The 10,127-nt window shown below is 28.0% G+C and overlaps 1 protein-coding gene across 2 annotated transcripts in view; it reads left to right on the top strand.

Annotated features, from left to right (window-relative positions):
• Positions 1–501: 501 nt before the first annotated feature.
• LOC129963523 (G-protein coupled receptor dmsr-1-like) overlaps positions 502–10,127 on the top strand; it is a 120,247-nt gene continuing 110,621 nt past the window's right edge. For both annotated transcript variants that reach the window (XR_008783985.1, XM_056077954.1), the window contains exon 1: positions 502–610. The gene's annotated coding sequence lies outside the window, so the exon portion shown is untranslated. The remainder of the gene's footprint in view (positions 611–10,127) is intronic.

The following is a 10,127-nucleotide window of genomic DNA, read 5'->3' as shown; positions in this document are numbered from 1 at the left end:
TAGACAGTATTGAAAAAGTTTGAACAACAGAGCTCGAATTTATTGTAAGCAATTATATATATAAAAAAATATGAATATATCAAGTTTAAAAGTTTATAACTTTTTAAAAATAAGAATACTAAAATATAGCAATTTCCTCATCCTCATAATATGTCTACTCTTTTTCTGTAACATATTGAACAAGGTAGGAACTTAATGTGGGAAGAGAAAGATAAAAGCTTTTCTGCATCTGGTAAGAAATAGTTTGTGAAAGTCAGGAAAACTACCATTTCTCCAGGTCCACCCAACCTGATCTTTTTTCGATAACTAACAGGTGGGAGGAGTATTTGAAGAAGAAACCTTCACGCATGCGCATCTAGTTCGTCTCTCTGATTGGAAATTGAGTGTTGACCGTGGGTTCGAGTTAGGAGGGGGTGCGTCGGGAAACTACGCAACAAACAAAATAATATCCGGCAGACGGTTCCAGCGACACACTTTCAGATCGACTGCAGGACTTGATGGGAGTCGGTTGCAGTTCGATAAGAGCAGCCGGAGCGTTTAGTGGCCGGATCGAAGCTCCCGGACATCCCTAGTAGTTTCCTGACAGCAGTCGGTGGTTGAGTTTTGTTCGGTATGTTCGATTTCTTTGATGTCTTATTTGATCAAGTTGTTTGATGAAACTTTCGCGTTGTTTTCAAATATTGATACATACATGCTATCAATTTTTAATCAAACCTTTAATTTTTATATTTATATTATCATCAGCGAATGTCTTTAACTTATTAAATATCGGTGAAAGTTAAACTAGTTCTATTTGGGACACGAAATTTCTTTTGTTTCTTCTGACGTTCCTTGAATTAAGCATCGATTTGATTTTACTTTTCATTCACTCACTAAAATTTTAATAAAACTATTTTTTTGCAAATATAATATTTATTGAATTACTTTAAAACATCAACTATCGCGTGTTATTTGAACCTGACGAAAATTTAGCTAAATTGGTGAAACATTTTAAAGTTGACTGATCTATAGACAATATTTAGCAAATAGGAGAGTAGTTCATTTAGTTATTTATTGTTTAACATTTATCTCATGAAACTTAAATTAAATTGAAGGATTTTAAAAAAATATCTTATCCAAATTTAAATGATTTTTTTTCATGAGCATTAAACATTTAATGAAGTAAATTTCAATTTAAATAATTCTTTATTCTCTCTGAATTAAGTATCTTTTACTCAAACATACAGAAAAAAATGAATAACATATGGAGAGATCTTTACAATATTTAGTACGAAAATGTAGCTAAATAGTTACAACATTTTAAAGTTGCGTGATCTATACTCAGTATTTAGGAAATATAAGAGTGGTTTATTTTTTTAATATTTATCTTCGTGAAATTTAAATTAAATTGGTTACTTTCAAAAAAATATTTCATCCTACTTTAAATACTTTTTTCATGCGCACTAAGCAACTAATTAAATTTATTTTAATTTCAATAAGTTTGTATTCCCCATGAATAAAATCACTTTTACTTAAACATCTATACAGGAAAAAATGAACAACATATGGAAAGGCCTTTATAAAGTTTAGCAACTTTTACTATAAGGGGCCTTCCATTTATAAGAAAAAAACATCATAAGCAAACTTTCCTTTTAATTATAACTTATTTTTATTAGTATTTGCTTAAGTATGAGTCAAAATAGTTAAACTGGCTTTCAATATTTTAAAATGTGTATAGATACATTTCAATAATTATTAATGATGTTTCTAGAAAACACATTCTTCAAACATTCTAAAATTTTAAGGTTCTAAATTTCCTTTTTCTGTGTAGTCTGAAACACAGGTCTATTTCAAAATTCTGATACTATAATTAATAGTTTTATATTTTATTTTGTTTAAATGTTATGCTCTGATAAGTTTGGAATATTATCTGTAACATTTCAAAGCGGTTTTAATTCAACTTATATTTGAAAAGATTTAAAACATTGTTTAAAATGTAACACAATTCTTTATAATTTATAAAGATGATTTCCTCATGTTTTATTTATTTATTTTTACTAAAACATGTACTTCATACAAATGGAGAAAAGAATTGAAAGAGTTAATAATATTTTCTGCCGTAATTTATGGGAAAGTTTTTTTTTTCTCATAAAGTTAGAGTTCTTAAAGAAATGACTTGCAGTGCCGCGTATAATGTTTGCTGCAATTATATCGAAGTATGCGGTGAAAAATTTTTAAAATTACTCTTTCACTTTTTTTCCTTGCTCTTTTCTTCTTTTTCAAGTTTTTATATATTTTTGATGATGAGACATTTGCTACCGTGCAATATCTGAATTTCTGGCATATTGAAATGCTAAGAATTTTTTTTAGATTAGTACACTTATATGTCAGTTAAATGCTTTTTTTTATATAAATTAGTAGAAATTTTTAATAAATTAGACACTATTTTTTTCAAGACATATCTGACAAAAAATAAAGAATGAAACATATTAACTTTAAATGGGAATATTTGCCATTTAAATAAAAAAAAAAAAATATGACTCGTTTCTAATTAATTGATTGTTGAAGAATTTTCCCTATTCTTATTTTTTTTTACCTTTGTATATCATTCGTATTTTTTTCTTTTAATTAATAATTCAAAGTATTGCACTTTTAAAATGACACAGACATGAATAGGGTTAAGTATATTTTGGAAGAGATTATTAGTGTCGGATTATAAAAATGTCAGAAAACCAATTAATTAGGTAATGACTTTTATTTCATTTTTTACTTTCCAACAAAAAGCACTCAAAGTGATCTTTCACGATTTGGTCTCTGAATCTGCTGTCACTGAATATATTTTTGTTTTGAATGGAGTATGCGTAGATCAAACTATATGATGGTACCTTTTTTTTTATTTCTCGCTCTTATTTCTTTTCTTTTCTTTTTTCCTATCTTTTTTCTTTTCTTTTTCTTGTTTGCATGCATTTTTGACTATAAAATTTTCTTGTGAGTCCTATAGCTGAATAGCACTCAGCAGAACTGAACATTCAAACAAAATGAAATATTTTTCAGTTTATAATCTGTAACAGTTTGAATTTTACACTTATTATCACAAAGAAATTAAAACCAATTATTCGGTTTTTACTACATCATTCAAAATATTAGATATTATACTGAAGCCCCAAGTTATTTTCATTTCTTCAAAAAATCTGCATAAAGACGAGATAACTCAATGTCACATTTGATTAATCAAACTATATACAATACATTTATTATATTTATAACTGCAAATCTATATCTGATTTTAGAACTAATCCAAAAATTGGTTGTCTATGGATAATGCAAAGACTCTATTAATTGTAGGAGTGCGTTTAAATATATGGGGTTTACTTCTAATATGTGCATAACACAGTTGATATGATAAATTGGTTATTATTAATAATAATTGGTAATCATTTACAAAACATGTTCAGTGTGATAAATCTATTAATAATTACAATTAAATTGCAGTAACTGCAAATATATATATGTGTGTGTGTGTGTGTGTGTGTGTGTGTGTGTGTGTGTGTGTGTGTGTGTGTGTGTGTGTGTGTGTGTGTGTGTGTGTGTGTGTGTGTGTGTGTGTGTGTGTGTGTGTGTGTATTTGCATCAGATTTGTGAAAAGTATATCAAAGACCTTCAATATATTTAGCTCATTTTCTCCCATTGCTTAGTGACATTAAGAGAAAATGAACCTTATTATATTAAGATGCAAGAATATGTTGGCGAGTTCGTTTAATATGGTTCAGTATTTGCAATATAATATAAAAAAATAAAATTATACATTTATAATAATATGAATAACGTATAAGTATAATAATGTACAAGTATAATAATGTATAAGTATAAGAATATGAAAATTTCATAATGTCTAATTTAATAATACAGCTAATGTAGTTTAGGGTAAGAATGAAATTGCGATAAATCGTGTAAAAAAGCGTTCTTTTGTTTAATTATATGATATAGCTAATTTTTTACATACAATGGAGATGAGTGTTTGAAGGAAAACTTTAAGCAATTTTGTAATTGCGGTTAATTAAGGCTTCAGGTTTTGAATTATGGTGACATTATGTATTAGGTAATATTCACTTTTGAAAATAATGAACTTCATCATGGTTCCTAGATTTTCTGCAATAAACAATTATTGTCTAAGATAACCATGTTTATAATTGTTTATTAACCAATAGTGCCATGTTGGATCAAAGGCGAAAACTATTTAGGGAAGTCACACTTTATCGCTAAATTGTTGTTTAGTTATTATCGATAACAATATCAATGTGTCTATGCTCTTTACTTATAAAAATACTTAGGCTACCAAATACTTGTAATTTACTGACAAGCAAATATAAGCAATTTTTTATGAATTGAATAATACGAGAAGTGTCATACATTATTCCTATTCAAACAAAGAATTATTTTATAACCATTGTTCAAGCAAACATATTTTTCAAGTTATTACGAAACTATATAATGAGTATAAAACTTGTTTGAATGAAAGGACAATTAGATAAAAATTTCATTATATAACATAATAATATACAATTTACGTTTCCTCAATGGACACGTGAGTATTTACATTATTTCTTTATACCATATAAATTTCTATTACAACCTACATATTTATTTCTAAATTTCTAAGAATTAATTTTTTTACTTATAAATAAACTTCATCAATGTTAATAAATTGTTGGATAAATTCATAACGATTATGTGATAATATTAGTCAATTAAATCTTATTAAAAGCAGATTACACCATTTTTCTAAAAAATAGAAAATATTCTATTAAATATAACCAATTTCATGAAAAGATAAAAAAAATAACAGCGAGACGCATTTATCTATATGAAAAAGAATTATTTTTGTATCTGCCATTTTCATTTTGAAACTAATATCTCGATAGTAGAGCTGTCATCTATAATATTAAGTTACTTTGGAGAAATTCTCTAACATATCTGGGAAAACAATTCATAGCTGAATGTTTCAAAAGAGATAATATTTCGTAAACTAATTTTGAAACAGCGTTTTATTTTGCACTCGTAGGTAGTTAATCACACACTCTAGTACACCAATTTTCTGTAATCTTCTGTAATAAATAGCCTTTTGCTTCTCATCTTTAGAACTTGTTTGCTATTTATTCTTCCTAGAGCCTTAATCTTTTATAATCCTTTGAAAAGGAATGAAGTAAACGTGAAAATAAACTTTACGTCCAGTGTTCCTTGCGTTACTTTAACTTTTTAGCGTTCTAGACTTCATCCAATTGCTGAGACAGTTTTCAATCCATAAATTTCATTTTAGAAACTTTATCCTTTCTAGTAATATGTTTTCGATGCTTTGTTTGAAGAGCGGGTTTACTCAATATTTTTATAATCAACGTTATGAAATTCTACCGAAATTCGTGATACATTAATAGTTATACTCAATAAAAAAGAACTGAAAACTTTTTTGATTCGAATATTAAAGCGTTATCCCAGTCAATTATATTAATCTATTTAAAAACTTATAAAAATGGGTGAAAGTAATTTGCGGATCATTAATAATAATTATTAGTAAAAAAAATATTTTCCTTTAAAATACATTTATTTTTTTATGATTTTTAAATACTTTAATCAAGTGCTTGATAGGTTAAATTATCAAAGCAAACAATTAATATTTCATCTCTTTGTAATAAAAAAAATTACTTTTCTAATTCTTTCCATACACTGCTCTAAGTTTTTTTTTTTTTTTTTTTGGATAACTTTAGACGTGATACTTGTTTTCTTACTCTTCAATATTTCCAAATCGCAAATTAGTATGAAAAAAATTTATTTCTCAACATAATAGTAAAAAAAAAAAAAAAAAAATCCAAATAAAAATTAATATAATTTTTGATGTGAAAACAAGGTATGTTTTTTTCATTATCAATGAATTATAAGCTAAAAGTGGTAAACGTTATAAGTGTCAAAAACAAAAATGATGGCACTTTATAAAAATATGTTTTATCAACTTTAGGCGGATGACATAACTAGTTTTTAAAGCACTCTTCTGAATTATCTAGATAATTTTAAGGCGTTTTTCACATCTACTTACCCCATTATAAATCTTTAATCATTTAATATTTTAATATGGCAAACTGGATTTAATTCCTTTTGTTTTACATTTACATCGTTTACCGCTTTAAATCTTCAATTAATGGAGCCTAACGCTCATTTCCATAAAATGTGATTAATGTAAAACCTTGTGATTAAGATTTTTTTTTTTGTTGAGATTTCAGTAATATATTTATTTTTGGATGCTTTTTTTATTGAATATTTATGTAATTGTGTCCTAGAGTAACTAACAAAAATGCCTTCATATTTAAAAAATATTTCATTAAAGTTAATTATTTTAGAAACTGAAAATACATAAAAGAGAAATATATTATTTTAATACATTAAATAGAGAGTTATTTATGAAATACATATAAGAGACATTTAATGGTTCATCTCTGGTTTTGGGAAGCTTGTATTGTTTAAAAGAGAAATTTTACCCACGCGTTTGGCATGAACTTATTATTCCCTATTCCAATCATCTCTTAGTATAATCGTTCATTTTGATGCACTAAGTGCTCACTAGAGGGCGGCATTCAAAGTATCACGAAGCAATGATTTCGAGAAGAATTTAATTTTGCCTGCAGAATCGAATAAATGCTTTGTACTCTATACAAGATTGTTTTCTTTGTACATGATAAACATTCAGTTTTTTTTTCCGTTCCAATTCTTTGTTTGCATAATCATATATATATTAGATTCACAATATGGTCATTAGAGTGTGAAACCTATGGTATTACAATCTAGAGTATCGAGGCCCTCGTCCTGGCATAGGTGTAGGGCATCTTTCACGCAATCTGGGTGTCCCGGGTTCGAGTCCCAGCTCGGGCATGATTGTTCTTCTTCTGTGTTTTATCCGTGAGGTGGATGAATGTGCCCCCCCCGTTAAAAAAAGGTTGTACAAGCGAATGTGACGTATGAAGTAGCTAAGTCGTAATCTTGACCCTAGTTGGCGCTGCTTAAAAAACAATAGACGCTCTCTGGGCTTAAATCGCTGACGTATAACTCAGCGGGCTTGTAAAGTGCTATAACTCACAACAACAGAATATCGAGTCAATTCATTATATTATTTTCTCTTTTGCGTAATAAGTATTCATTATTCTCAAACCAAATATCTTTTAGCATAATTACTCAGTTTAGACACACAATTTGTTCACCAGAGCGTGGGAATCTATAGAATCAAAATCCTTGCAATAATTTTAAAATGAATTTAATTCTTCTCACTGTACAAAACAACAAATAGGTATTTAAGGGATATTTACATTCTGCTATAATTATGTCTGCATTTCTTGGAATTCAAGATCTTTACGATTTTTTGGTGGGTTTACGATTTTTAATGTGAATTGTATTGAGTCGTTGTTTATACGACCAACGCAATTCTCTAAGAGTCGTAGGATACAGATTTGAAATTATAAAACATTCAAATTTGAAAAATACAAAAATGTATTTCTGTTTTCCAATGGATATATTTCATATAAGAATAAAATTGTTTATTGTCAACATTGTAGAGCCATGTTGAACAATAGTATCTGAGATTAAAATTAACTATTCCATATTTTAATTTAACATAACGCAAATCGGAAACTACTTGTAAGTAGTATTATATGCACCTTAATTGTAAATTCCAGAAATTGCACATAGGGAAATAATTGGAAATTTACTACGTAGTAAATACTGGAAAGTAAAATGAATCATAAAAAATCAATAGAAGATACAGAGAACGACGATAAACTTGAAAAATGAGCTGGAAAATTTAATATATTAAAGAGTAAAAATGAATATAGATTTAAAAGACGAGAAAAAAAGCAAAAAAGAAAATGATTTTTTTTTTATTTCAAAGAATTGATATTTTCACAGATTATCTTGCAGAATTAAAGTCACTAATCTAAAAAAATAAAAATAGAATGTTTTACACGTAATTAAATAATTTAAGATGGTAGAAAATTAACATTGTAAGCTTATTGAAAATGCAATTGCGGCGAATGTATGGAATTATATTTTCTCTGCTGATGGCTGGACTGACTTTGCCGGTGAATAGCAAGTACGAAATTATCTATGATGGTTTACAAGATACGCACCGACACATGAAGAAGATCAGCTCTTCGTTTAGAAAGATTTTAAGGATGGTCAGAGAATAAACGCAACTACTTTTCGACCATTTCCCATGCAATTAAAGCGAAATTCAAGCAAAGTTATCAGGATGGCCATTCTATATGAAATAAATTTTCAGAATTTAACTATTATCTGAAGGTGCGAACCGAGGGAAGTTTAACATTATCATAGATAAAAACAGAACTTAGATTCATGGTTACAAGAAATGAGTCAAAACATTTTGTTAAAGCGATCCATTCATTTAATTGAAGTATGACGGAGGTAGATATGAAAATCACGGGATACCGAGAACAGGAACCTCGCATAAAGAATCAACTTATTACTTCCGTGACATTCGCAGATGTTATCTTGATTCGGAGTTTCACAATCTTCTTTATCAATGATCATTAGCAATCTGTAGACTAACTTAAATTCATCGTTTAAGTCTATTATAATCATGCTTATAAAGATATTTCTGAACGCGACAGTCTCATTGCATTTAGCTGGCTTATATATATTCTTCTTGAAACAATTTGCTGGGATATAGCTTTTCCTATCCAAGATTCTGTATAAAGTCGAAATGTTGCCGTCTACTAACCTTCAACAATTTGATTTTTTATGTGGAATTTCAAACTTATATAGTATCTATCAATATCAAGTCCTTTTTCAAAACTAGTACATTTCATATGAAAACAAATATATATTCGATATTTATCCGGAAAATTTCCCATACTTGAAATTGCTTCAGAAGCAAAATTTGTAGTGATCGTAAGTTTTTTGTCTAATATGATAATCTTTCAATTTGATACTTATGTTTTGAAAAGTGTTATTATTCTATAACATTTTATTTGCCGTTCGCATCTTTATACTTTGTGCCTAATACCTATTGAAAAATTTTGATATGAGAGAAGCAAATGTCTACTATATAATATATACTATTTTCGCTCACGCGAACAAACCACGCATTCTAACATCTAAAAATAAGTAATCAAAGTCAACCTGATAACTTATATGATTAATTTATTGTTTCATTTATAAAGGAGCTTCCGAAGTAACTTGCTTTGTGATATATTATACAAATGCTTTGAAAGGAAAATTTAAGAGATCTCTAATATTATGGTGCTGCAGCCAAGAGGAATCGACTTCGAAATTGAATGAATAATACTGAGCACTTTTTGGTTGCTTCTTGTTCGATCGTGTTTTGTCATTTCCTTCATAACTTCTACGATTTCTCTTTACTACAGATTATACCGAATGAGTAAGCATCTTATTGATGCATTGATTTAAGCAGTAAGCATTTATAAGCATTGATTGAATGAGTGAGCATTTTATTGAAAGGTTATTTAAGATCTCAAAGAATAATCATTGCTGTACTGAAACGTATGGTTACAAACTCGAAAATGATCATGTGAAGCGTCATTACAGCCTCATACCGATCATATTTGAAATGATACATCAGCGAGAAACGTGTTTAAGGGACTAAATAAAGTAGTTCACAAATAAAGTTTGTTTTATCTATTTATGTTTTTTTTGGTCCAAACTCTATATGTGATTATACTTCACCACATTAATGTTTAAAATAGAAAACATATGAAATCTCAATTCACTAAGAATTTTAAAAAATGTAAACAGAACACGCAAAAAGATATTCCAAACTAAATGAAAAAAAAAACCCAGGAATTTGTAAAAATGTAAAAGATTTTTGATAGGGTTGTTCTCCACTAAGTCTTGCATATTTGAAACAGATGAATAATTATATATATATATATATATATATATATATATATATATATATATATATATGGAATGGTAATTAAAAGAAGGACTTTCATTTAACATATGAGAAATAGCTAAATTGACATGGCATGCTGAGCAAATGGGGAATCATTCTCAAATCGAGATGTCTATGTTTGAAGCATGTGTGACCAATGCGTCTCGACCAACTTGGTGCCAAGAGCCTTACCATCTCC

Source organism: Argiope bruennichi, chromosome 3 (genome assembly GCF_947563725.1).
Source record: "Argiope bruennichi chromosome 3, qqArgBrue1.1, whole genome shotgun sequence".
Taxonomy (NCBI): Eukaryota; Metazoa; Arthropoda; class Arachnida; order Araneae; family Araneidae; genus Argiope; species Argiope bruennichi.
This window is presented reverse-complemented; position numbering and strand designations above follow the sequence as displayed.